Genomic DNA, 27846 nt, shown 5'->3' with positions numbered 1-27846 from the left:
CCCTGCACTGGTGTGTGTGTGTGTGTGTGTGTGTGTGTGTGTGTGTGAGATTCTGGTGGTGGGGGAGTCGTGAGAATCAAGTGAGGAGCAGGTGAAGGGACCCGATCGGAAACCTTAACCATCCAATGCCCTCCACAGGGGCTGCCCGGCCTGGCTGAGTTCCTTCAGCCCCTCTTCTGTTGCTCCAGGTTCTCCTGTCTACAAGTGAGATTAATGCAAGCGTGAATGCTCGGCAAAGCGGTCTGCCAATCTATGTTGGGTCTCACAGGAGGCCACAGTGGGGGCACTCCCCGGACACAGTGTACGACACCAACAGACTCACAGGTGAAGAAGAGTGGCCTCACCTGGAAGGACTGTTTGGGGCCGTGTACTGTAGTGAGGGAGGAGGAATAGGGGCAGCTGTAGCACTTGTTCTGCTCACCAGGAGGAAGACCAGTGGGGAGGGATGAATGGGGAAGAGTCGCGGGGGGAGCGATCCCTGCGGAAAGCAGACGGTGGATGGGGAGGGAAAGCTGTGTTTGGTAGGAAGATCTTAAATGAATTTTCGCAACATTATTTACTCAGGAGATAGAGTCTGTAGAAGTGAGACAAAGCAGATTACAGAGGAGGGACTGTCTGCTGTCTTGGGGTCAACTGGGGTGGATAAATCCCCAGGGCCAGTCAAAGTGTTTCCTCAGACCCTGTGGGAGACAAGTGCAGAAATTGCAGGGGCCTGAGCAGATATACTTGAAGTATCATTAGTGATAGGCGAGGTACCGGAGTTGTTCTGTTGTTTAAGAAAAGCTCTAAAAATAAACCAGTAAGCCCAGTTCCAAGGGTTTAGATATATGAGTATTTGGCTAGACAGGGACTGATTAGGGATCGGCAGCACGGCCGTGTGCGTGGTAGGTCGTGACCAATCTTACAGAGTTTTTTGAGGAAGTTACCTGGAAAGCTGATGAAGGCAAAAGCCAGTGGATGTTGTCCATGTGGACTTTAGCAAGGCAGCTGACAGGGCTCCGCATGGGAGGCTGGTCAGGAAGGTTCAGTCGCTTGGCATTCAGGGTGAGATAGTGAATTGGATTAGACACTGGCTTTGTGGGAGAAGCCGGAGAGTGTAGTCGATGGCTGTCTCTCTGACTGTGATTAGAGGAGTGTCACAGGGACTAGGTGTGTTGCTGTTTCTCATCTGTTAATGTGGTTAACTGCCTCAGCAAATTTGACACCGAGATTGAGGGTGTCGTGGACAGAGAGCAGAAACTATCAGAGATGCAGAAGGGTCTGGACCAGCAGGAATTTAATGCAAAGTGAGGTGTTGCCCGTTGGTACGACTAACCAGGGTGGGTCTTACCCAGTGAATGGCAGGGCACTGAGGAGTGCGGTAGAACAAAGGGATTTGGGAATACAGGCCCATTATTCATTGAAACTGGTGTCACAGGTAAATAGGGTTGTAAAGAAAACTTTTGGCACAATGGCCTTCATAGATCAAAGTACTGGGAATGGGATGTTGTACAAGACCTTGGTGAGGCCTCATTTGGAGGGTTCTGGTCACCCTCCTACACAGATGTTGCCGGGACAGGACAACATGAGTTATAAGGAAAGATTGAAAGTTATGACTTCATTCCTCAGAATGTAGAAGGCAAGTATTTCAGGCTGTACACTGTAGGGCTGGAAGATATTGAGTCATTGTGGATCGAGCTATGGAATTGCAAGGGTAAGGAGACTCTGGTGTGAGTTATATACAGACCCCACTTGGAGTACTGTGCTCAGTTCTGGTCACCTCACTATAGGAAGGATGTGGAAGCCACAGAAAGGGTGCAGAGGAGATTTACAAGGATGTTGCCTGGATTGGGGAGCATGCCTTATGAGAATAGGTTGAGTGAACTCAGCCTTTTCTCCTTGGAGCGACGGAGGATGAGAGGTGACCTGATCGAGGTGTATAAGATGATGAGAGGCATTGATCATGTGGATAGTCAGAGGCTTTTTCCCAGGGCTGAAATGGTTGCCACAAGAGGACACAGGTTTAAGGAGCTGGGGAGTAGGTACAGAGGAGATGTCAGGGGTAAGTTTTTTACTCAGAGAGTGGTGAGTGTGTGGACTGGGCTGCCGGCAACGGTGGTGGAGGCGGAAACGATAGGGTCTTTTAAGAGACTTTTGGATAGGTACATGGAGCTTAGTAAAATAGAGGGCTATGGGTAAAGCCTATTAATTTCTAAGGTGGGGGCATGTTCGGCACAACTTTGTGGGAGTGGGATAATGGACTCTCACGCGGAGTGGGATAATGGACTCTCACGCGGAGTGGGCACACGGACTCACGCGGAGTGGGCTCACGGACTCACGCGGAGTGGGCTCACGGACTCACGCGGAGTGGGCACACGGACTCACGCGGAGCGGGATAATGGACTCTCACGCGGAGTGGGCTCACGGACTCACGCGGAGTGGGCTCACGGACTCACGCGGAGCGGGATAATGGACTCTCACGCGGAGTGGGCACACGGACTCACGCGGAGTGGGCACACGGACTCACGTGGAGTGGGCACATGGACTCTCATGCGGAGCGGGATAACGGACTCGGACTCTCACGCGGAGCGGGATAATGGACTCTCACGCGGAGTGGGCTCACGGACTCACGCGGAGTGGGCTCACGGACTCACGCGGAGTGGGCACACGGACTCACGCGGAGCGGGATAATGGACTCTCACGCGGAGTGGGCTCACGGACTCACATGGAGTGGGCTCACGGACTCACGTGGAGTGGGCACACGGACTCACGCGGAGCGGGATAATGGACTCTCACGCGGAGTGGGCTCACGGACTCACATGGAGTGGGATAATGGACTCTCACGCGGAGTGGGCACACGGACTCTCACGCGGAGTGGGATAATGGACTCTCACGCGGAGCGGGATAATGGACTCTCACGCGGAGTGGGATAATGGACTCTCACGCGGAGTGGGCACACGGAATCACGTGGAGTGGGCACACGGACTCTCACGTGGAGTGGGCACACGGACTCACGCGGAGTGGGATAATGGACTCTCACGCGGAGTGGGCTCACGGACTCACGTGGAGTGGGCACATGGACTCTCACGCGGAGTGGGCACACGGACTCACGTGGAGTGGGCACACGGACTCTCACGCGGAGTGGGCACACGGACTCTCACGCGGAGTGGGCACACGGACTCACGTGGAGTGGGCACACGGACTCTCACGCGGAGTGGGCACACGGACTCACGTGGAGTGGGCACACGGACTCTCACGCGGAGTGGGCACACGGACTCACGTGGAGTGGGCACACGGACTCTCACGCGGAGTGGGCACACGGACTCACGTGGAGTGGGCACACGGACTCTCACGTGGAGTGGGCACACGGACTCTCACGCGGAGTGGGCACACGGACTCTCACGCGGAGCGGGATAATGGACTCTCACGCGGAGTGGGATAATGGACTCTCATGCGGAGCGGGCTCACGGACTCTCATGCGGAGTGGGATAATGGACTCTCACGCGGAGCGGGATAATGGACTCTCACGCGGAGTGGGATAATGGACTCTCACGCGGAGCGGGATAATGGACTCTCACGTGGAGTGGGATAATGGACTCTCACATGGAGTGGGATAATGGACTCTCACGCGGAGCGGGCTCACGGACTCACGTGGAGTGGGATAATGGACTCTCACGCGGACCGGGATAATGGACTCTCACGCGGAGTGGGATAATGGACTCTCACGCGGAGTGGGATAATGGACTCTCACGCGGAGCGGGATAATGGACTCTCACGCGGAGCGGGATAATGGACTCTCACGCGGAGTGGGATAATGGACTCTCACGCGGAGTGGGATAATGGACTCTCACGCGGAGTGGGCTCACGGACTCACGTGGAGTGGGATAATGGACTCTCACGCGGAGCGGGATAATGGACTCTCACGCGGAGTGGGATAATGGACTCTCACGCGGAGTGGGATAATGGACTCTCACGCGGAGTGGGATAATGGACTCTCACGCGGAGCGGGCTCACGGACTCACGTGGAGTGGGATAATGGACTCTCACGCGGAGTGGGATAATGGACTCTCACGCGGAGTGGGCACACGGACTCACGTGGAGTGGGATAATGGACTCTCACGCGGAGTGGGATAATGGACTCTCACGCGGAGTGGGCACACGGAATCACGTGGAGTGGGATAATGGACTCACGCGGAGTGGGATAATGGACTCTCACGCGGAGCTGGATAATGGACTCTCACGCGGAGCGGGATAATGGACTCTCACGCGGAGCGGGATAATGGACTCTCACGCGGAGTGGGCTCACGGACTCTCACGCGGAGCGGGATAATGGACTCTCACGCGGAGCGGGATAATGGACTCTCACGCGGAGCGGGCTCACGGACTCTCACGCGGAGCGGGCTCACGGACTCACGTGGAGTGGGATAATGGACTCTCACGCGGAGCCGGATAATGGACTCTCACGCGGAGTGGGATAATGGACTCTCACGCGGAGCGGGCTCACGGACTCACGCGGAGTGGGATAATGGACTCTCACGCGGAGTGGGCTCACGGACTCACGCGGAGTGGGATAATGGACTCTCACGCGGAGTGGGATAATGGACTCTCACGCGGAGCGGGCTCACGGACTCACGCGGAGTGGGATAATGGACTCTCACGCGGAGTAGGATAATGGACTCTCACGCGGAGTGGGATAACGGACTCTCACGCGGAGTGGGATAACGGACTCGAATGGACTCTCATGCGGAGCGGGCTCACGGACTCACGCGGAGTGGGATAATGGACTCTCACGCGGAGTGGGATAATGGACTCTCACGCGGAGTAGGATAATGGACTCTCACGCGGAGTGGGATAACGGACTCAAATGGACTCTCATGCGGAGCGGGCTCACGGACTCACGCGGAGTGGGATAATGGACTCTCACGCGGAGCGGGCTCACGGACTCACGCGGAGTGGGATAATGGACTCTCACGCGGAGTGGGATAACGGACTCGAACGGACTCTCATGCGGAGCGGGCTCACGGACTCTTCTGGGTTCTTACCCACCCTCCCGCACCTCCCTACCCCACAGTCAAAGCTCAGAAGGGATTCCTGATGTGGATCGAAGAGTATTTTGAGAAAGGTTGGTAAACAGTGAACTCCTTTCCATTTACCCAGTAGGTGAAGTCCCCTCCCTGATGCGATGGAAGTGTCCAACTGAAATGGTGGGAAACTGTTTCTTTTCCAACTGTCAACAACTAATACATGTAAAACTATTACTTGTGACATATTTTATTTTTAATCATTTTACTTTATTCTCGAAATACGGCACGGAACAGACATTCTGGCTCAACAACCCACCTATTTAACGCTTGCCTGATTACAGAACCATGGTTGTCAAAGTGTCAAAATGGTGTTGTGATGCATCTAGTGTGGTAGTGTAGTGGGCATTGCTTGTCACTCTCACTTTCAGCTTCCACTGCTGGCTAGCGGTCTCGCAAAAAGGAGAGCTGAGTGTGTAGTCTCCCCCTGCCAGTACACAGCCTTTCCAACAAGGCTCACGTAGAGTGCCTCCTTGCTTGCGACACAAGGAAACTGAACTCCTTTCGGACTCAGGCCGGGGAGGAGGTCTGGCACCCGCACATGTAGCACACAGCCCACCAGCGTGTGGACACGCCCTGGTGCTAGTGAACCAGATACCCAGCTATGGGTCAACAGAACCACTGCCTTGTGGGCAGCCTCGGGAGAAACGAAGGCTACGGGAGTAAACCCAGACAGCAAATCCGGAGTGGAGCCCCTAAGGCGGCTGGACGCCATTGAACATCCTTCCGGCAGCACCTGCAGCCAAGCTGGTGCCATACGTATTGTTTCATAAGCTTTCCTTTGGACTACACTGGTGAGGCCGAGAGGGGGATCTTGATGTCTGGGCATCTCAGGATCTCCATACCTTCCTTCCAGGCTTGTGATGATCATCATCATCACCCATTGTCCTTCGAGACAGATCGATGCCAACCAATTGCAGAACAGTTTGCAATAACCATGTAACCTACCAACTGATACATCTTTGGAACGTGAGAGGAAACCGATGTGTTCACGGGGATGAACGGGCAAACTCCCTGTGGACGATGTCGGGATTGAACTCTGACGCCCCGAGCTGTAGTAGCATTACGCTAACCACTACACGACAGTGGCAACCCCTCAACCCCCACGCACTATTTGCCCACTCTTTCAGCTCAGTTAACTGACCAATCCCTTTAAATTGCATTTGATGTCTACCTGCACAAGTACTGCTGCATCTTCAAGCCATCTTGATGAAACGGCTGTTGCCACAGCTCCTGACTGACCACTCTCACGGGGTGGATGGGTGCAGTGTGGTGCGGTGCGGTGCGTGTGTGTGTGTCCCTCTCTCTCTCTCTCACTGTTGAAAAGCTTCCCAGAGTCTGCAAAGACAACCATTACTGACACACAGTGCTGGAGGAACTCCGATCAGGCAGCATCTATGGAGGGAAATGGCCAGTCAATATTTTGGGACAAGGGCCTTCCTCTGGATTCAAGAGTGATCCCAGGTGCTGCCTGACCCACAGACAAACATTTCTCCCACCTCACTTGAATGAGAGTCGACACAATAATTGACTGAGGTTCCGCGCTGTGAAAGGATGAGGAACCTGCTGAGGACATTGCAAACTTCAAGTAGGGGTGCAGGTTGGGGCGGCAGCAGGAGAGGTACTTGGGGTACATAAACTTATCAAGATTCAAAGCATGGCACACAGGAAGGACCGAATTACCCAAGCACAAGAGTCAAAAACAGCGATAGTTAATTCAAAGGGGATGAAGACAATTGGTTGATTGGCACTGCATCCTACATACTCATCCCCTCCCCCGACCTATCGCTGGAAATTGGAACAACAGTTATCTGTAACAACATCTTGAACTCGAGCACCAGCACCTGCACGTTCCCCTTCAGGACACAGACCCTCTTAATTTAGATATATTCTGAAACTCACTGCCTGGAGTGGCCAGCAATGCAATAAAATTCTTTACCGTTAAACTGTGCTTGAATGTGCAGGAGAAGGACCCAACATCCAGTAATGGGATGGAGATGATCACAACTTTCCCAAGTGAAACAGACACAATGGGCTCAATGATCTCCGTCCGGGTCACAGATCTTCTGGTTTAAGACATCTTCCTCTTCTGAAATGCTGTGAAAGAAATTTACACAAGGCATCAGGACACAAAAATCTAGTTCTGGCTACTGTCATTTCCACCATCAGCAGTAACTTAGTTGGCCACACTTTTCATTTGACTCAATGTTGAGGCCTTAAATTTCAGGTACAAACTTGAGCACAAACATGCAGACTGATGCTCCAGTGTTGATAGGACGCCAAACAGCTCTGGAGCCGATTTTACCCAATTGAGCACCCTGGGTCAGGTTCGGCTCTATGGATTGAAGAAAAAAAGCTACTTACATGTCTTGTTTCTAGTCAGTCCAGTTTAACCTCTTATGGTTTGTCAACAGGTAATTTGTCATTTTATGGGTAATTTCTCCCAGTTGGAACTGACAGAACCTATCACATACTTGGTTGATTTCAGAGAAATTGGCAGGGAGACCCAAGGAGATACAGGAGGCAGATGTTTGACTTCAGACTTGGAAGGAGTAGAAGGAAAATTTCCTAACAGCTTAACATGGGACTAATTTTTTTAAAAAATCTGATGGAGTCCACTGATGTTCAGTCAGAATGGTACATCCTGGGAATTTGATGAAGAACATGGTTGAATCATTAACTTTCATTGTGATGGTCAGATCCTCCCATTTGTTTGGATTCAGACCATCCGCGTCAGGTCTCAATTTCTATTTCAAATAAAGCACACTGATCTATTGGAAGTACCACCTTTGTTAAAGGTTTTTAAACTAAGTCTCCGCTCTTCCAGTTTTTCAGCTAGACACCACAATATCAGCTATATGCGTTTTGGTATCCCTGGTCAATATTCATCCGTGGTCCACATAAAATAAAGGAATTTTTTTGTAACAAAAATAAACAACATAACAGCATCTTGTGTGTCTTGCTTATTGATACTTGTGAATGCTTATTTTATGCAAGATTAATATGTATAGATGTATTTGCAACAGTTCCTGCGTTGCTATGGTATCCAGAATCGAAAGCAATCCGCCGGCACCCCGAACAAACCAGACTGACGCCAGACACATTTCTGGCTGCATGGTGTCTGTGTTGCACCATAAGTCGTCCGGCCTCAGAAAGTGCCCTATTGGCGTAAGCGGGGGAAACCGGAAAGGCGGCCGCTCGAGCATGCGCAGTGCGGGCTGCGGAGGAGGGACGGGATCGGAACAAAGCGGCCGAAGGTCCCGACTCGGGCTGTCAGAAGGAGTGCGGAGCTCGGCGGGAGCACGGGATGGAACTCCGCAGCGCGGGTTTAAGTCAGGCTGGGGCCGGGGCCAGGGCCAGGCCCGAGGAGCGGCCCTCGGCCGATGAGGATCATCAGTCCGGGCCTCAGAGAGAGCGGCGGCCCGCCGCGCTGGGACAGACCCCGTCCCCTCCTCCCCTCCGGCCGCACCCCCTCCCCGGGCATCTCCCCCGCTCTCACCGTCAGTCAGTCCGGTAGCCAGCCGGGCCCAGGGTGCTGTGCGACCGGGACGGCGCATGCGTGCTGTGGGGACCCAAACGGGGGGTTGTGGGTAGGGGGGCTGCGGCTGCCCCCGGGCAGACACCGGCACAGCGGGGGGTCCCCACATACCCCCGTCAATACGACAACCACGCCAAATGCTGGCGGTGGGACTCGGCTCATGGGGAAATAAACAGGCCGAGACCCTTCACCAGAACTGGGAAGGGAGAGAGGGAAGCACAAAAGGCTGAAGGAGAAGGACTGGAGATGACATAGACCCGGAATGTCACTGTTCCTATCCCCCCGTAGATGCTGCCTGACTTGACCATGGCCTACGTGTCCAAATTCAAATGAACTAATGTACATGAAACTGTGAAGGTATACCCAATGATCTGTTACACTAGTCACGTGCCTCTGCGACGCCAAGGAAAGAACCCTCCACCGTCACCCACCCAGCTCGAAATGAATTTGCCAACCTGGATCCTGTGGCTCTAACTTTTCGGACAGTCTCGCATGTTTAAACTGGTCCGAAGCCTGACCCAAGTCCATCATCGACACTGCCCTCATTGGCACCTTTTGTACCTCTTTGGAAAGTTCAGTCTGATTGGTTGCACAATTTGTCCCTTCATGTCCCATGAATTAAGTCACACTCCCTAACAGAGCCTTTCCTCTCCGAGTGTAGATTAGTTCTGTCCCTTAGAATTTTATTTTTCCTATAACTTTCTGACCAGTGACATCGACTTTGTACTCATGAAGCTAGTTACCCAAATTCCCCATGCCAACCTCCTTAGACCATAACACACAGGAACAGAATTAGTCCATTTGGCCCATTGAGTCTGCTCTGCCATTCAATCATAGCTGATCACTTTTTCCTCTCCTCAGCCTTCTCCCCGTAACCCCGTGCCCGACCATTAATCTATCAAGCTCTGTCCTAAAAAAACTCAATGAACTGGCTGCCTGTGGTAACTAATTCCACAAATACATCACCTTCTGTCAAATGAAATATCTCCACATACATGTTTTAAATAGACACCCCTCTATCTTGAGGCTGTGCCCTCTCATCCTAGACTCCCCCACCATGGGAAACATCCTTTCCACATCTACTCTGTCTAGGCCTTTCAACATTCGAGAGGTTTCATTGAGATCCCCCTCATCCTTCTGAATTCCAGCGAGAACAGACCCAGAGCCATCAAACGTTCCTTGTATGATAATCTTTCATTCCTGGAATCATCTTTGTAAACCTCCTCTGAACCCTCTCTGATGCCAACACATCTTTTCTTAGATCAGGAGCCCAAAACTATTCACAATACTCAGGTGAGGCCTCACCGGGGCCTTTTGAAGCCTCAGCATCACATCCCTGCTCGTGTATTCTAGACATCTTGAAATTAATGCTAACATTGCATTTGCCTTCCTTACTACTGACTCTACCTGCAAGTTAACCTTTAGGGTGTTCAGCACAAGGATTCTCAAGTCCCTTTGCATCTCAGATTTTGGATTTTCTCCCCATTTAGAAAACAGTCTGCATATTTACTTCTACCAAAGTGCATGACCATGCATTTTCCAATATTGTATTTCATTTGCCACACTCTTGCCCATTCTCCTAACCTGTCTTAAGTCCTTCTGCAAGCTACCTGTTTCCTCAATACCTGCTCCTCCATTAATCCTCATATCAAACTTGGTAACAAGGCCATCTATTCCATCATCTAAGTCATTGATATAAGAAAGAAGTGGTTCCAACATGGATCCCCGTGGAACATCACTAATCACTGGCAGCCAACCAGAAAAGGATAATTTCATTCACACCTGCTATCTCCTACCAATCAGCCAATGCACTAACCTTGTTAGTAACTCTCCATAATACCATTGGCTCTTAACTTGGTAAGCAGCTTCATGTGTGGCACCTTGTCCAAATATACATCATCCACTGCATCTCCTTTATCTATCCTACTTGTAATTTCCTGAAAGAATTCCAGCAAGTTCATCAGACAAGACTTTCCCTTAAGGAAACCATGCTGACTTTGTCCTATGTCGCCAAGTATTCCATCACCTCATCCTTAACAATTGATTCCAACATCTTCCCAACTACTGAGGTCAGGCTAACTGGTCTATCAATTTCCTTCAGCCGCCTCTTTCCTTTCTTAAAGAGTGGAGTGGCATTTGCATTTTCTAGTCCAGCAGAATCACACCACAGTCCGACGATTCATTACTAATGCCTCCACAATCTCCACTGCTGCTTCTTTCAGAACCCTAGGATGCTGTTCGTTTGGTTTGGGTGACATATGCATCTTTAGATTTTTCAGCTTTTTGGGCACCTTATCCCTTGTAATGACTCCATTCACTTCTCTTCCCTCACACCCTTCGACATCTGGCACACTGCTAGTGTCTTCCACAGTGAAGACTGACGTAAAATACTCATTTAGAACGCCATATCCAGCGGGCAGCAGAGTGATAAGGCTTTGGCTCATCGGGACGAGGCGAAATAGATTTATCTGTGTTAATTGCAGGAAGGAAGTATGTGTGTGAGGCCAGTGTTCTGTACTCGGTTTCAGATGTGGGAAGTCCTGGAGTCTCCCAGCCTCCAAGGCGGCCATATCTGCACCCGGTGTGTTGAGCTTTAGGGAACTGGAATTGCAGCTAGATGACATTCGTCTGGTCAGGGAAGCGAGGAGGTGATAGAAAGGAGTTGCAGGTAGGTGGTCACACCGGGGCCATGGAGACAGACAGACAAGTGGGTAACAGTCAGGAGGGGGAAGGGGAAGAGTCAGGTACTAGAGAGTACCCCTGTGGCTGTAGCCCTTGACAATAAGTACTCCTGTTTGAGTACTGTTCTGGGGGAAGCAACAGTGGCTGTGCCTCTGGCACAGAGTCTGGCCCCTGGGCTCAGAAGGGTGGGGAAAGGAAGAGAAAGGCAGTAGTGATAGGAGACTCTATAGTTCGGGGGTCAAACAGGCGATTCTGTGGACACAGAAATTCAGATGGTAGTTTGCCTCCCAGGTGCCAGGGTTTGGGATGTTTCAGATTGCATCCACAATATCCTGGGAGAACAGCCAAAGGTTGTGGTATATATTGGTACTAATTACATAGGTAGGAAAAGGGAAGAGGTGCTGAAAATAGACTACAGGGAGTTAGGAAGGAAGTTGAGAAGCAGGACCACAAAGGTGAGTAATCTCAGGATTACTGCCTGTGCCACGCGACAGTGAATAGAATGAGGTGAAGGATAAATGCATGGCTGAGGGTTTGGTGCAGGGGGCAGGGATTCAGATTTCTGGATCATTGGGACCTCTTTTGGGGCAGGTGTGACTTGTACAAAAAGGACAGGTTGCACTTGAATCCAAGGGGGATCAATATTCTGGCAGGGAGGTTTGCTAAGGCTACTGAGGAGAGTTTAAACTAGAATTGTTGGGGGGTAGGAACTGAAATGAAGAGACCGGGGAAGAGGAGGTTGGCTCACAAATAGGGAAAGCTTGTAGACAGTGTGTGAGGGAGGATAGTCAGGTGATAGAGAAGGGACATGCTCAGACTGACAGTTTGAGATGTGTATTTTAACGCAAGGAATATTGTGAACAAAATGGATGAGTTTAGAGCGTGGATCAGTACTTGGAGCTACGATGTGGTGGCCATTACAGAGATCCAGGGACAGGAATGGTTACTTCAAGAGCCAGGCTTTAGATGTTTCAAAAAGGACAGGGAGGGAGGCAAAAGAGGTGGGGACGTGGCACTGTTGATCAGAGATAGTGTCACAGCTGCAGAAAAGGAGGAAGTCATGGAGGGATTGTCTACTGAGACTCTGTGGGTGGAGGGTAGGAACAGGAAGGGGTCAATAACTCGACTGGGTGATCTCTTGTAGGCCGCCCAATAGTAAAAGGGATATCGAGGAGCAGATAGGGAAACAGATCCTGGAAAGGTGTAATAGTAACAGAGTTGTCACGGTGGGAGATTTTAATTTCCCAAATATCGATTGGCATCTCCCTAGAGTGAGGGGTTTAGATGAGGTGAAGTTTGTTAGGTGTGTTCAGGAAGGTTACTTGACACAATATGTAGATAACCCTACAAGAGGAGAGACTGTACTTGATTTGGTATTGGGAAATGAACCTGTTCAGGTGTCAGATCTCTCAGTTGGAGAGCAGTTTGGAGATAGTAATCATAATTCTATCTCCTATACAATAACATTGGAGAGAGATAGGAACAGACAAGTTAGAAAAGCTTTTAATTGGAGTAACGGGAATTATGAGGCTAGAGGGAAGCTTAAATTCAGAACAGATGTTCTCAGGGAAAGGTATGGAAGAAATGTGGCAAATGTTTAGGGAATATTTGTGTGGAGTTCTGCACAGGTACATTCTAAAGAGACAGGGAAGTTAGGCTGTAGTAAATCTAGTCTAGAAAAAAAGAAAAGCATACAAAAGGTTAGGAGAGATAGGTAATGTTAGATATCTAGAAGATTATAAGGCTAACAGGAAGGAGCTTAAGAAGGAAATTAGGAGAGCCAGCAGGGGTCATGAGAAGGCCTTGGTGGGCAGGATTAAGGAAAACCCCAAGGCATTCTACAAGTATGTGAAGAGCAAGAGGATAAGACGTGAAAGAATAGGACCTATCAAGTGTGACAGTGGGAAGGTGTGTATGGAACCGGAAGTACTTAATGAATACTTCAGTAGTCGCTACGGAAAAGGATCTTGGTGATTGTAGTGATAACTTTCAGCAGACTGAAAAGGTTGAGCATGTAGATATTAAGAAAGAAGATGTGCTGGAGCTTTTGGAAAGCATCCAGTTGGATAAGACACCTGGGCTGGACGAGCTGTACCCCCAGGCTACTGTGGGAGACAAGGTAAGAGATCGCTGAGCCTCGTGATGATCTTTGCATCGTCAATGGGAACGGGAGAGGTTCCGGAGGATTGAAGGGTTGCGGATGTTGTTGCCTTATTCAAGAAAGGGAGTAGAGATAGCCCAGGAAATTATAGACAGTTAGTCTTACTTCAGTGGTTAGTCAGATGATGGAGAAGATCCTGAGAGGCAGGACTTATGAGCATTTGGAGAGGCAGAATATGATTAGGATTAGTCAGCATGGCTTTGTCAAGGGCAGGTCCTGCCTTACGAGCCTGATAGAATTTTTTGAGGATATAATTAATCACATTGATGAAAGAAGTGCAGTAGATGTAGTGTATATGGATTTCGGCAAAACATTTGATAAGGTACCCCATGCAACGCTTATTGAGAGAGTAATGAGGCATGGGATCCAAGGGGACATTGCTTTGTGGATCCAGAACTGGCTTGCCCACAGAAGGCAAAGAGTGGTTGTTGATGGGTCATATTCTGCATGGAGGTCGGTGACCAGTGGGGTGCCTTAGGGATCTGTTCTGGGACCCCTACTCTTTGTGATTTTTATAAATGACCTGGGTGAGGAAGTAGAGAGATGGGTTAGTAAGTTTGCTGATGACATAAAGGTTGGAGGTGTTGTGGATAGTGTGGAGGGCTGTCAGAGGTTACAGCAGGACATTGATAGGATGCAAAATTGGGCTGAGAAGTGGCAGATGGAGTTCAACCCAGATAAGCGTGAGGTGATTCATTTTGATAGGCAACTATGGTGGCAGAAGCCACCATATTTGCCTATCAAAATGAATCACCTCACGCTTACAGCATTAATGGTAAGACTCTTGGCAGATTGAGGATCAGAGGGATCTTGGGGTCCGAGTCCATAGGATGCTCAAAGCAGCTGTGCAGGTTGACTCTGTGGTTAAGAAGGCATACAGTGTATTGGCCTTTATTAATCGTGGAATTGAATTTAGGAGCCGAGAGGTAATGTTGCAGCTATATCGGACCCTGGTCAGACCCCACTTGGAGTACTGTGCTCAGTTCTGGTTGCCTCACTACAGGAAGGATGTGGAAACCATAGAAAGGGTGCAGAGGAGATTTACAAGAATGCTGCCTGGACTGGGGAGCATGCCTTATGAAAACAGTTTGAGTGAACTTGGCCTTTTCTCCTTGGAGCGACGGAGGATGAGAGGTGACCTGATAGAGGTGTATAAGATGATGAGAGGCATTGGTCATGTGGATAGTCAGAGGCTTTTCCCCAGGGCTGAAATGGCTGCCAAAAGAGGGCACAGGTTTAAGGTGCTGGGGAGTAGGTACAGAGGAGATGTCAGGGGCAAGTTTTTTTTTTTATAAACGCAGAGAGTGGTGAGTGCGTGTAATGGGCTGCCGTTGACGGTGGAGGAGGCGGATACGATAGGGTCTTTTAAGAAACTTTTGGATAGGTACATGGAGCTTAGAAAAATAGAGGCTAAGGGTAACCCTAGTAATTTCTGAGGTACAGACATGTTTGGCACAACTTTGTGGGCCGAAGGGCCTGTATTGTGCTGTAGTTTTCTATGTTTCTATCTACCCTGCATCTTCCTCATTTTCCTCAGAAATTCACGCCATCTCTGCTCTGCTGTCATCCCTGCCAGCATCTCCTCCCAATTTATTTCAGCCAGCTCCTCTCTCATAACACTGTAATTGCCTTTACTCCTCTGAAATACTGCTGCATCACACTTGAATGAAGATGTCATGTACGCTGCCCTCTGGTCTCCTATGGACAGTGAACATTTATACATTTTTAAAGCGCTCCAGCAAACTCCACACGTCGTTAAGAATGGGATGATGATACTCCACCTACGAGAGCCATTCCAGCTCTGAGAGAGAACAGCTCAACTATAGTTTCTTTCCCCAGGTGCCTGCAAATGGCACCAATATTACCAATGAACCAGTATCTGAGGTGATGAAAACCAGCCTTCTCTCCACTGATTCCCTTTACATTTGTTGGTGCCTCGGTCAAGCAGCTAGCATCATCAAACACGCTTCCCACCCCGGTGCTTTCCTCGTCTCCCTTCCCCCATTAGATACAAAAGCCTGAAAGCAGATACCATCAGACTCGAGGACAGCTTCTATCCCAGTGTCATAGTTACTGAATGGAACCTCACAATCTACCTCGTCGTCTGCCTGCACTGCACACTCTCTCTAACTGTGGCACTTTATTCTGCATTCACTTGTTGCTTTTCCCCTGGACCACCCAGATGTACTGATGTCATGAAAAGACCCATATGGATGACATGCAAAATAAAGTTTTTCACTCTACCTCACAGCAAGGTAGAGGAGCAGTGAGTGCAAGGTGCCCATGATCACTGACTGGGGTTCAGTTCCTGCCACCGTCTGTAAGGAGTTCATACGTTCTTCCCACCGCCTTGTGGGTTTCCTCCAGTTGCCCCAATTTCTTCCCACATCCCAAAGACGTACAGTTCGTGTTAGTGAGATGTGGACACACTACGCTGGCACCGGAATTGTGACACTTGCGGGCTGCCCCGGCCCATCCTCGGATTGTGTTTATTGTTGATGCAAACGTTTCACTTCACCATACACATTCAATATACGCGTGACAAATAAAGCGAATCTTTAATCCTTAATCTTTTCTTCCAGGAAATACCGTGGGTGCAAGGCCTTTAAGAGGTAGGACGCTCTTAGTGCTTTGTGAAGATTGTAAGCAATGTGAGATAGTGTTAGAATAAAAAGCTGAGGGAGGAAGGAAAGTAACACAAAAGGAATTTGGGGAGTAATTACTGGAGTGCTTCTCGATATAGGGATTCTCAACCTTTTTTTATACCATTAACCGAGTAGTCCATGGGCCCCAGGTTGGGAACCCCGCTAGGTGTATTTATGGACCATTAAAAATAATTTAGTTGGGTAAAAATTTGTGGACACTAAACATTTAAAGGTTTTGCTGGTGGAATCAGTGGCATCAGTGCTGGACTTCCGGGAGAGAGATCCCGAGTTCGATTCTGGCTGGCGCCCTTGCACGCTCTCCACCAATTCCTGGGTTGAGTACCGAGCTAGCTACTTGACCTCGTAAAAAAAAAAAACTTGAAGAGGGATGGGCTCCGCCAGGTTTCAGATGAACAAGACACGCCGTGCGATGAACAATCACCAAAAAGATTGGTGCAAGAGGCTTGTCATGACGGCACCCTGACGACTCCACACACACGCACGTACAGATGGCTTATCAGTGTCGATTAAATTTGATGGGGGATAAGGTTGCCAGATAGTAGTAATTTAGTATATGGTTTGAGTCTATGTGCCACCCAGAGATGTTTTCAGTGACAAAAGTTTGGAATAAGTTCGGTCATGTGTGTAAAGGTAGATGTGACGGAGAGCATGATTGTGGAGAAGACAATGAGCCAAAATGTAGCATTTGTGGAGGGAAAGACAACTCTGCTGATGCAGGAAGCTGTGGAAGTACAGTGCATTCCGACAGAAATAGGCACATCACATGCAGAGGCTCTTCAGAAAGTACAAAGACTGCATCAAAGAAACACATTAGTACCCAGAAACCAGACAGATTAAAGACTCTGTAAAGTGCATGATGTTTTAACAAAGCATTTGTTGATTGTTGATCAACTAAAATGTATTAATTTCATGGCAGATGTACTAAATTGTACAGCACAAATTAAAACTAGGACAGAAAAATATCAAAAATTATAGTAAAAGCTGGAAAAAATCTGGGGATACGACTCTGTTATTAATGATACCTTACATGGAGGGGTGAATAATATTAAAGGAAGGTTTTGTTTTCTGTTGGAGATAGACGTTTGTACTATGTGGGGTAGAATGTGAAGGGGGTGGTTTGAATGATGCTCAGTAGGTGGCGCTACTGCTCTTTACCGCTGAGCATTAGAAGCAGCCACAAGGGCGCATGCTCCGGTGGCCAGCTCGGGGTTCGATACCCGGGACAAGGGCTGGGGATGGCAAGAGGGCCGAGACTTGCCCCAGTGTCACTACAGCTCGATACGCATAGATTCTCACTCCACCGGCTGTCATGCTGCTGCGACGGCGGAAATGTCTCCCAGGCCCTGCCAGTTCTGCGGGATCTTTTGTTCCTTCCCCCTTTCTTACTGAGGGTCGGCAAAGCCGACTTCACCAGAACATAAAATAGCTTAAAATGGGTCCCTTTCTCTGATTCAGCAGCAAGAGCTATCCGCAAAGAAAGGAGGCACTGTTTATAAGGTTATTAGGAATAATTTTATTAGCGAACAAAATACAGAAAGAAACAAGAATAGTTAATGAAATGGTAATAAAAAGACAGTAGTATTTATCAACAAAATGTACTGCCGGTGTATCGACAGCTTTCCCTTTCCCTGGCTCCCCGTCTCCAGCTCTAGATCAGCCTAAGGGAAGATATGCACTTGCACAAAGAATTTACGCTAATACTTTCCCATGGGACAGCACCAGGCGACACCGGCACCTGCAGAATCATCTTCCCCTTAGTGGACTGCCACTAACACAACTTCTTAAAATATTGCTGTGGACTGGCCCCCTTGTACTTTCTCAAAACGTTCCTACATTGCAGACTAAACACCATTTTGTCCTACAAACTTCCACTTTCTGTTACACATCTTAGCATGAACCAAGGAAGAACCAAAACCGAAATCCACCACCGTGAAAGATGTAAAATAGCTACATCTGCAGTGTCAGAGTGATGACCGTCACAAAAGTCAAACAGTAACACAGGTTGTCTCTGAGTACTTGCTCATTTCTCGCTGCCTTTAAACGGAAGTGTTGACAGTTGTAACAGACACCAATTGCCAGAGAAAATCAGCTGGTCGAGCAGATTGATGAACTGCTGAGAACTCAGGCCAAGACCCTTCATCAGAACTGGGAGGGTCTCAGCTGGAAACACAGAGTTAATTTCCCTCTGCCTGACCTGCAGTGTTCCTGCACCATTTTGTACGTATTGCTCCAGATTTCCAGCATTTTTGAAAATCAGTTTATAGAGAACAGCTGTTCATGTGTTAAATACCTTTTGCGTATTCGTTCTCATAACTTGGCTTCCACATCTCCTCACAACACCGGAGGCTATTCACCCCATCCAGTCCATCCGCTGCTTTTCACTGTCTCACATTCACAGCAACCTCCTTCTGTCTCTGTCCATCGGGTCGGGCAGAATCTACGGAGGGACACAAAGAGTTGATGTTTCGAACCATGGTCCTTCATCAGGACTTCATCTATATCTGCTGAGTTCCACCAACATTTTGTGTTGCTAAAAACACACTTCATGTGGTACAACACACAGGAAGTTGAAGGGACTCAGGCAGCACTGGGCAGGGAAATTGATCACTGACATTTCGGGTCGAGACCACTCATTACAACTCCAAATGTTAACTCATCCATTTCCTTCCATGGATAGCGCCCGGGTTCCTTTTTGTTGTTCCAGATAACAACATCTGCAGCCTCGTGTCTCTACTTCCATTTGTGTTCATTAATCTAATGAAATGATCCAAATGACTTAAATGGAGAATTCTCCCAATGTCTGAGGTTTCTATAGCGAGTGATATGATAAATGATGGAAGCCCGGGTTTGTAAGAGACAGACAAAGAGAACTGAAGGAGTGGATTGCAGAGCTTGGCACTGGATGCCAAGACGTGAGAAGCACAGGAATCCGCATCAGAAATAGAAACAGAAGTAAGCCACAGGGCTATTTGCGTCGGCACTTCCTTCCACCGTTGAGGGAATGACACCAAATTAGGGAATGCAAGGCCTGCGTTGTAGCTTTTACTGCTGCAAACATTCAAGTTGTCTTTATATTAGGCAACTTTAAGCTGAAACCAATGCAGCCAAGAAAGTGTCCTATCAGTGTTGAAGGAGCCAGGAGCACAGTAGAATTAATGAAAACTAAAGATAAACAAATCTGACAAACAACCAATGTGCAAAAGAAGATAAATCAACGAAAAACAATAAAAATTTAAACAAATAAATAACATTGAGAACACGAGTTAAGAGTTCCTGAAAGTGAGTCAATAGGTTGTGGAGTCAGTTCAGAGTTCAGGTGACTGAAGTTATCCATGCTGGTTCAGGAGCCTGAGGGTTGTGGGGTAATAACTGTTCCTGACATGGACTCGAACCTCATTCACCTCATGCCAGGAATGGAGGGGCCACTGCACAGAATTAGAAAAAGCTGCAGAGCATTGTAAACTATGTCAGCTCCATCATGGGCACGAGCCTCCCCATCAAATGACATCTTCAAAATGCGATTCTCAGAAAGGTGGCAACCCTCAAGGGTGACCCCACCACCCAGGACACACCCTCTCCTCATCACCATCAGGGTGACCATCACCACCCAGGACACACCCTCTCCTCATCACCATCAGGCCAACTCCCACCACCCAGGACACACCCTCTCCTCATCACCATCAGGGTGACCATCACCACCCAGGACACACCCTCTCCTCATCACCATCAGGGTGACCATCACCACCCAGGACACACCCTCTCCTCATCACCATCAGGGTGACCATCACCACCCAGGACACACCCTCTCCTCATCACCATCAGGGTGACCATCACCACCCAGGACACACCCTCTCCTCATCACCATCAGGGTGACCATCACCACCCAGGACACACCCTCTCCTCATCACCATCAGGGTGACCATCACCACCCAGGACACACCCTCTCCTCATCACCATCAGGACAACTCCCAGCACCCAGGACACACCCTCTCCTCATCACCATCAGGGTGACCATCACCACCCAGGACACACCCTCTCCTCATCACCATCAGGGTGACCATCACCACCCAGGACACACCCTCTCCTCATCACCATCAGGACAACTCCCAGCACCCAGGACACACCCTCTCCTCATCACCATCAGGACAACTCCCAGCACCCAGGACACACCCTCTCCTCATCACCATCAGGCCAACTCCCAGCACCCAGGACACACCCTCTCCTCATCACCATCAGGGTGACCATCACCACCCAGGACACACCCTCTCCTCATCACCATCAGGGTGACCATCACCACCCAGGACACACCCTCTCCTCATCACCATCAGGGTGACCATCACCACCCAGGACACACCCTCTCCTCATCACCATCAGGACAACTCCCAGCACCCAGGACACACCCTCTCCTCATCACCATCAGGCCAACTCCCAGCACCCAGGACACACCCTCTCCTCATCACCATCAGGACAACTCCCAGCACCCAGGACACACCCTCTCCTCATCACCATCAGGACAACTCCCAGCACCCAGGACACACCCTCTCCTCATCACCATCAGGACAACTCCCAGCACCCAGGACACACCCTCTCCTCATCACCATCAGGACAACTCCCAGCACCCAGGACACACCCTCTCCTCATCACCATCAGGACAACTCCCAGCACCCAGGACACACCCTCTCCTCATCACCATCAGGGAGGAGGTACAGCAGCCTGAAGGTACACACTCAACATTTTAGGGACAGCTTCTTCCCGTCCGTCATTGGATTTCTGAATGTTCCATGAACACTTTCTCACCATTTTTACAACATATACAAAAACATATTTGTTATGGTAATACACAGTATATTTTACATATTGCATTGTCCAGCTGCTAAGCAATGAATTTCAGGACCCATGTAGTGATAATAAACTTAATTCTAGTTCTGATTCCATTTAGAACGGCAATCTGGAGAAATTTTTGATCAGGATGAAACCCCATTTGCATTGCTTTGCCCAGCTTTCCCGCTGATCTAACGAGCTGCATCTTAAGGCCATCACCCTCGCTATCCACGGCAACACCAGACTTTTACTGCACAAGAAGGTTTGAACCCTGTACCAATTTAACCTCTGCTGGATGACTGGAGTTTCAAAATCCAACTCCGGTAATGAGCAGGAAAATCAAAGCTGGTGGTCGATAGTGCTAAGAGAGTCTGGGTTGATGTCTTTCATACCAGTCTCTTAGCTGAGCCAGCTCTGGTGGACAGAGGCTTGGGAATTTATTTCAGTGCTCCGAAATAAGCCAATATATAAGGGACATTGGAGCGAATGGAAAAGTTGAGTTCTTTTCCGGACAAAGTAGGCAATAGTGAAATCTCATGGAAGCATTAAGTATCATTCTCTGTTACGACAGGGTTAATTGAGATGAATATTTTCTGCAACAGCCAAGATTTGATTTGATGAACAATCAAAACTGATGCCCTTGTACAAGAAATGCAGATGGTTAAATTAAAGTACTTATTCACTAGAACATACACAAAATCACCAGCACTCCAGAAACCACTGTGGTCTCCGGAGACTGGAGCCCAGTGAACATGAGATGGAATAGAATTGGCTTACTGTCACCTGAACCAAGATGCCTTGCATACTACTCCACAGACCACAAGGTATCCAAGGAAGGCTTATTGATAAAGTAAGGAGGCATGGGATCCAAGGGGACATTGCTTTGTGGATCCAGAACTGGCTTGTCCACAGAAGGCAAAGAATGGTTGTAGATGGGTCATATTCTGCATGGAGGCTGGTGACCAGTGGTGTACCCCAGAGATCTGTTCTGGGACCCCTACTCTTTGTGATTTTTATAAGTGACCTGGATGAGGAAGTGGAGGAAGTGGGTTAGTAAGTTTGCTGATGGCACAAAGGTTGGGTGTGTTCTGAATAGTGTGGAGGCCTGTCAGAAGTTACAGTAGGACATCGATAGGATGCAAAACTGGGCTGAGAAGTGGCAGAAGGAGTTCAACCCAGATAAGTGTGAATTGGTTCATTTTGGTAGGTCAAATATGATGGCAGAATATAGCATTAATGGTAAGACTCTTGGTAGTGTGGAGGATCAGAGGGACCTTGGTGTCCAAGTCCATAGGACACTCAAAGCCGCTATGCAGATTGACTCTGTGGTTAAGAAGGCATAAGGTGCATTGGCCTTCATCAACTGAGGGATTGAGTTCAAGAGCCGAGAGGTAACGGTACAGCTGTATAGGACCCTGGTTAGACCCCACGGAGTACTGTGCTCAGTTCTGGTCACCTCACTACAGGAAGGATGTGGAAGCCATAGAAAGGGTGCAGAGGAGATTTACAAGGATGTTGCCTGGAGTGAGGAGCATGCCTTATGAGAATAGGTTGAGTGAACTCAGCTTTTTTTCCTTGGAGTGACAGAGGATGAGAGGAGACCTGATCGAGGTGTATAAGATGATGAGAGGCATTGATCATGTGGATAGTCAGAGGCTTTTTCCCAGGACTGAAATGGTTGCTATAAGAGAACAATGTTTAAAAGGTGTTGGGCAGTAGGTATAGAGGAGATGTCAGGGGTAAATTTTTTTACTCAGAGAGTGGTGAGTGCGTGGAATGGGCTGTTGGCAATGGTGGTGGAGGCAGATACGACAGGGTCTAGGATTGGTACATGGAGGCTCCTGGATAGGTACATGGATCTTAGGAAAATAGAGGGTTATCGTAATCCTGGGTAATTTCTAAAGTAAGTACATGTTCGGCACAGCATCATGCTGTAGTTTTTCTATGTTCTATGTAGACCAATTCATTACACAGTGCGTTGAGGTAGAACCAGGTCAATCAATAACAATGTAGAATAAAATGCAACAGCTACAAAGAAAATGCAGAATCCATCTTATCTCAATCTTTTAAATTGGTGAATATGGGCTTAATCATCAATATCTCTCATGCCATCTCAGGAACTGGAAGCTGTGTTGCACAATCTCTTTAGCAAGAACAACTTTCCTCAATACTTCCTTAAGTGGCTAAAGATGTTCAGTGTGTCCCTGTTGACACTCACCAATTTTGATAACTGCTTGAAAGAAAGCACCCCATCCAATGTATCACGGTTAGCTGTGACACCACAAGAAACTGCAGAATTGTGGTCACAGCTCAGCACATCACAGAAACCAGCCTCCTCTCCATGGGCTCTGTCTAATCGTCTTACTGCCTGAATAAAACAGCCAGCATAATCAAAGACCCCACCTACCCAGGACATTCTCCCACAGGGCAGAAGATACAAAATCCTGAAAGTACGTACCTTCAGGCTCAAGGGCAGGTTCTACACCCAAAGTATAGGGTTTCTCAGACATTAAAATGTACATTACTTGCTGATGATACAACTATATTTTGTAGTGGGGAACATCTGAAACAAATTTTGGATATAGTGGAGAAAGAACTAAAAATTATAAAGAAATGGTTTGATACTAACAAATTATCCATGAATCTAAGTAAAACTAAATGCGTAATATTTGGAAAATGTGTACCTAACTCATATAGTAAACTTAGAATAAATGATGTTGAAATTGATAAGGTATCTGAAACAAAATTTTTAGGAGTGGTAATAGACAAATTAAGCTGGAAACCATAAATAAATTATGTCACAGCAAAAATGTCAAAATCTATTGCAATACTGTACAAAGCGTAAGATTTCTTAAATCAGGAATCTTTGTATACATTATACTGTTCACTTATAGTCCCATATATGACTTAGTGTGTAGAGGTACGGGGAAATACATACAAAAGAAATACAACCTCCATTTTTCTACTCCAATAGAAAGTCATACAAATTGTAAATAAGTTATTATGAGCCAACCAATCTGCTATTTATTTAACTAAACACTTTAAAATTCAGAGATTTCATAGATTTTAAAGTAATGCAAATTATGTATAAAATTTAAAAAATGGAGTTACCACAAAGTATCCAAAGGTTGTTTAAAATGAGAGAAAGTCACCATGATTTGAAAGGAACATGTGTATTTCAAAACCGAAGTGTTGTGTATGTGGCCGTTTACACAACAATATCATTAATAAAAACGCTACAGACTGGACCCAAGTTAACAGGGCTTTTTACTTACGGAACCCAAACTGAACACAGATCAATACGCGCCCAGTAGCGTATGCTCAATAATGTGTTACTACGACATTAAATAGTCCCATATTATACAGTAGGCTATATGGTACACAAAGGATAAGAACAAATGTAAAAAATCACTGTATTTCAGTCAGAGGGGTGAGTCTATGGAACAGTTGTAGTGAGAATTTTAAAACATGCATCACACTTAAGTTTAAAAAATTATTTAAAAATAATTCAATGAACAAATATAAAATACATGATTTAAAATGAATGGGAGTAATGTAAATAAATGATACTGGGAATTGGATTTTATGTTAAAAGATTATGAATTTTTTTAAATGCGATGATTGACACCAAATATGTTGTTGTACAGGTAGTCCCCGAGTTACGAACGTCCAACTTACGGACAACTCATACTTATGAACCGAGGAAGGAGAATGCTGTCCACCATTTTAAGTCGGATCGTGATGCTGTCCGCCATTTTAAGTCGTTGCCGTTGACACTGTGTTGAGTATTTAACTTTGTATTTGGCTTAAATTTTTCTTAGTAAGAGTTACCCTGACCCCGTCCGCTCCAACCTCCCCCATTCCAGTCGGCTGGTGGTGCAGTGAGATCAGCGCTGGGCTCGAGAATGGAGGTTTCCAATCTTGATGCAGTGACAGGCTGCTCTCGTGCTGGGTTGATGTCGATCCAGTGACTCCCGTACCATCCGTGTTGGGTTGATATTGAGCTCACAACTGGAGCTCATAAATAAAAACACTGCCACCTCCAGTTTAAATACCCACGTGAAATATTGTGGAGGATCAAATACCCAAACCCAGCACAGCCCCCACTTGTCCCATTCAGCCTGTCTCAGTGCGATGGTCCTTAGGACCCAGCGGACCTTGGGAGCCGGCGGAGTTCGGGACCCACCGCCCGCAGTGTTTCTGTTCCATTGATGGGAAGCGATCGCGATTGAAAATAAAGTGGAAATAATAAAGCATTTGGAAAGAGGTGAAACTCCAGCGGTCATTGGAAAAGCGTTAGGCTACAGTCGGTCAACGATCGGAACAATTTTAAAGGATAACGGATAAAGTGAGAATAATGGAGCATGTGAAAGGCCCTGCTCCAATGAAAGCTACAATTATTACTAAGCAACGCAGTAGTTTCTCTCCCATATTATCTCCTTGCCTGCCCATCGCCTCCCTCTGGTGCACCTCTCCCTTTTCTTTCTTCCATGGCCATCTGTCCTCTCCTGTCAGATTCCCCTTCTCCAGCCCTGTATCTCTTTTACCAATCAACTTCCTAGCTCTTTACTTCACCCCTCACCTTGTGTTTCTCCCTCCCTCCCCCCCCCCCCACCTTTTCTCCAGTTCTGCTGAAGGGTCTCAACCCAAAATGTTGACTGTACTCGTTTCCATAGATGCTGCCTGGCCTACTGAGTTCCTCCAGCATTTTGCATGTGTTGTTTAGGTTTCCAGTATCTGCAAATTTTCTCTTGTTTGTGCCAGTAAAGCAGCTTATTCTGACTCTAACTGTTGCTGGACTGACAAGGCAAGTCAGCTGGTCTCAACCCATTTGAAATATTCCCTTTGCTGCCTGCACTTTCCTACTGCTCTCCCCTCTCTCATTCCCCATTCTGATGAAGGGTTTTGGACCCAAATCATTCACTCTCTCTCTTTTAACAGACACAACCTGGCCTACTAGGTGTTTCCAGTATTTGTAGATAGATTCTATAGATGCCGGGGACCTGAAGCAATACACAAAAACTTCTGTAAGAACTCAGCACCTTGGGCAGCCTGTGTGGAGGGCAATAAACAGCTGAAGTTTTGGGATGAAACCCTTTAACAGGATGGAAAGGAAGGAGGCAGAGGCCAAACTGGAGGGACAGGAGGGGAACGAGTATAACCTTCAAGGTGAGGTGAAACCAGAGGTGATGGGCAAGAGGAAAAGAGAGATGAGAATGTAACCAGAATGGGAAACGAAATAAAAAAAGAGAAGGAGGGGAGAGATCAGGAGTGTGCTTTGTGTGGCTCAAATACAGATCGCCATGGCAACCCATTTGGTCTGACCCTGACTTGTTTATTGATTCTCCTGTATGTCAATCAATTCTGTCCATTCCAAAAATATTTCCTCTACTGTAGGTTTTACTTTTGCACACTAACCTTTATCAAAACCTACCGAAAGTCCATATACAGCATATCACATCCACCACTTCTCCTGCACAGGGGGCAAAAATCAAAAAAGGTAATGAATAAAGGACTGAAGGTGTTATATTTCAATGCACACAGTATACGGAATACTGATGTTCTAGTACAGTTAGAGATTGGCAAGTATGATATTGTGAGCGTCACTGAGTCATGGCTGAAAGAAAATCATAGTTAGAAGCAAAGATTCACCTTGTATAGAAGGGACAGACAGGTAGGCAGAGGTGGGGTTGCTCTGTCAGTTAAAAATGAAATCAAATCCTTAGAAAGAGGTGACATAGAATCAGAAGATGTAGAATTCTTGAGGGTAGAGTTAAGAAACTGCAAGGGTAAAAATACCCTGATGGAAGGTATACACAGTCCTCCAAACAGTAGCCAGGGTGTGGGATATAAATTTCAATGGGAAATTAAAAGTGGCATGCAGGGTATAGTTATAGGAGATTTCAGTATTGCAGGCAGTTTGGGAAAATCAGGTTGGTGCTGGATCCCAAGAGAGGGAATGTGTAGAATGCCTATGAAGTGGCTTTTTCGTGAAGCTTACACTTGACCACTAGGGGAAAGGCAATTCTGGATTGGGTGCTGTGTAATGAACCATGGAAGAGTCTCGTACTCTCAGTCACTGCACGCCACGGAAACCGGCATAAGCACCAGCCTGATGAGCCTATAAGGGTCGGGACAGACTTTAACTGAATTCATTTCAATGGGAGCAGAATATAATGGCAAAGATGTGACAGATCTAGGGTAACAACACACAGCAGGCCAGGCAGTATCTCTAGGGTATTGGTCAGACTACATTTGGGGTGTTGTGAGCAATTTTGGGTCTCTTATCTAAGAAAAGATGTGCTGTCATTGGAGAGTCTAGAGGAGGTTTGCAAAAATTATTCCAGCAACGAAGGGGTTAATATACGAGGCGTGTTTGATGGCTGAGTCTGTGCTTGCTGGAGTTTAGAAAATCTGATTGAAACCTATTGACTGTTGAAAGGCCTAGATAGAATGACTGGGCAGAGGATGTTTTCTGTAATGGGTGAATCCAATACCAATGGACAACCTCAGAATAAAGGGACGTCCATTTAGAACAGGGATGAGATGGGGTTTCTTACTCAGAGGGTGGCGAATCTGTGGAATTAAATGGACAGCTGTGGAGGCCAAGTCATTGAGTATATTTAAAGCAGTGTTTGACAGGGTTTTGTTTAGTCAGGCCATCAAAGGTTAGGAGAAGGCAGAAAGATGTGGTTGGGGGGGGGGGGGGGGTAATAAATCAGCCATGATGGAATGGCGGAGCAGATTTGATGGGCTGTGGCCTAATTCTGCTCCTATGTCTTATGGTCTATACTGCTGTCAACACCATTAATTTTCATTTCTTCAAACTTACACCACAGCACCTACAGTCACCGGCATAACTGCCCAGTGGATACCTTGCGTTGTGATGCCCACTCATGCTGGTTGCTTATCTGATGT

The 27846-nt window shown here is 47.7% G+C and overlaps 2 protein-coding genes across 5 annotated transcripts in view; one reads left to right on the top strand and one right to left on the bottom strand.

Moving 5' to 3' along the window:
* LOC132381667 (gastrula zinc finger protein XlCGF57.1-like) overlaps positions 1-27846 on the top strand; it is a 79011-nt gene that overhangs the window by 26100 nt on the left and 25065 nt on the right. The gene's annotated exons all lie outside the window — the stretch shown is intronic.
* Positions 1-27846, bottom strand: part of LOC132381651 (zinc finger protein 239-like) — a 53754-nt gene that overhangs the window by 3622 nt on the left and 22286 nt on the right. For 2 of the 4 annotated variants that reach the window (XM_059951248.1, XM_059951247.1), the window contains 2 exons: positions 18398-18544; positions 7000-7157 (listed from right to left, as the gene is read on the bottom strand). The gene's annotated coding sequence lies outside the window, so the exon portion shown is untranslated. Of the gene's footprint in view, positions 1-6999; positions 7158-8559; positions 8614-18397; positions 18545-27846 lie in introns of those variants that run through there. The other 2 variants (XM_059951250.1, XM_059951249.1) reach the window with 2 other exon arrangements.

This window comes from Hypanus sabinus, chromosome 26 (genome assembly GCF_030144855.1).
Source record: "Hypanus sabinus isolate sHypSab1 chromosome 26, sHypSab1.hap1, whole genome shotgun sequence".
Lineage (NCBI taxonomy): Eukaryota > Metazoa > Chordata > Chondrichthyes > Myliobatiformes > Dasyatidae > Hypanus > Hypanus sabinus.
This window is presented reverse-complemented; position numbering and strand designations above follow the sequence as displayed.